The sequence below is a fragment of the Limulus polyphemus genome, unplaced genomic scaffold, assembly GCF_000517525.1.
Source record: "Limulus polyphemus unplaced genomic scaffold, Limulus_polyphemus-2.1.2 Scaffold117, whole genome shotgun sequence".
Lineage (NCBI taxonomy): Eukaryota > Metazoa > Arthropoda > Merostomata > Xiphosura > Limulidae > Limulus > Limulus polyphemus.
This window is the reverse complement of record NW_013665727.1, coordinates 430,246-431,754: the sequence shown is the minus strand read 5'-3', so window position 1 is coordinate 431,754 and position 1,509 is coordinate 430,246.

The window sequence follows — 1,509 nt, the reverse complement described above, 5'->3', positions numbered from 1 at the left end:
GGCGAGCATGTTTGGTGTGACGGGGATTCGAACCCGCAACCCGCAGATTGCGAGTCGGGTACCCTAACCACCTGGCCATGCCGGGCCCAACTATACATGAAAGATTACACATTTCACAAACTTCAAATAACCAAATGCATGTAGGTGATATTGTAAACGCCCTATGCTATTTTCCACAGTTTAGTCAAGTTGTTTTTTTGCGGTTTGATTTTCTAAGTTCTATATAAACTTATACAGCTCTGTACAGGCCAAGCCAATGCTAAGAGTGTTCTGATGGTCTATTTTTTTATTCGGTATCGTTTCACTTCGTATTACTACGTTTAGATATTCACCATAAAAAAATATATTCAGTTTATATCATAAAAGTACTATTCATACAAATGATAAGTCAATAATTCATGACATGATTGTTGAAGCATTAAGAATCACTAAAATAACATATTCAATAAACACCGCTAAAAGGTAACAACAAATAAATACAAAACTAACGTTTTCTTTGAATCTACTTACTACTGGAAACTTTTCCGATGCATTATGGGCTACTGTCAAATAATATTTAATATACATTTTAACAGCCAGTCTGAGGAACTTAGTGGAAATTGCTTTTGGTTGTTGTATTGATATGATTGTTAAAAACACCGCTGTTGGGACCAACACACACTCTCACACGTACATTATGTGTGTGTGTGTGTATATATTGATATATGTTTAAAAGCTTTCAAAGCACACAAACATTCTTTTTTTCAGCATTTTTTATGTTCGTACAAAAAAGATGGACTAGACATATAAAAATAATTTTATGTTAGACATCCATTTACCAAACTGGTCCAACTTTTTTGTTGTAATGTGTTTTTTACTGTGAGTTTGTGTTATATGTTTACTGGAAAGATAATTCTATATTTGCATGTATAAAAATTAACAGAAATTTATGAAGTGATAAAAACCCAATTATCCGAAAAGTGGACCTCCCCTAGTTTGCCCCTGAAGAAGAGAGGTCCACCTTTCAAAAACGCTCGGATAATAGGATTTTCGTCATTTTATCTTTAGACTTCTTGTGCGTACGTGTTTTTCTGAAATCATGAACAAATTTGATAAAATATCCATTCAGTTTTTTATCTTAACATATTTATATTTCAGTTTTCTTTCCTTGTTATAATGACTTTATTTGATATTTTTTATCGGTAAAGTTTACAGTAAATTCGATTCATGGCAAAAACCATAAAGGTAAAAACTGATATTAAATTATCTGAGCTCCCAACTGCAATTTTCCGTCTATTTTTCAGTCATTAAAATATTATTAGTTGCTTAGCCTAAAAATGCTTTTACTTTGTTTTATACAACGTTCTAATGATTTTATTTAAATGTGTATAAAGTTAAATCAAGTGAGATATTTCAAGTATAATTAGATTACTTAACGTTTATTTTCACTATAATGGGAAAACTAACCTTAATAAGGAATTTGCTTACAAATATATGTGTATACTAATTTCAGTTGATGTAAATTCTTGT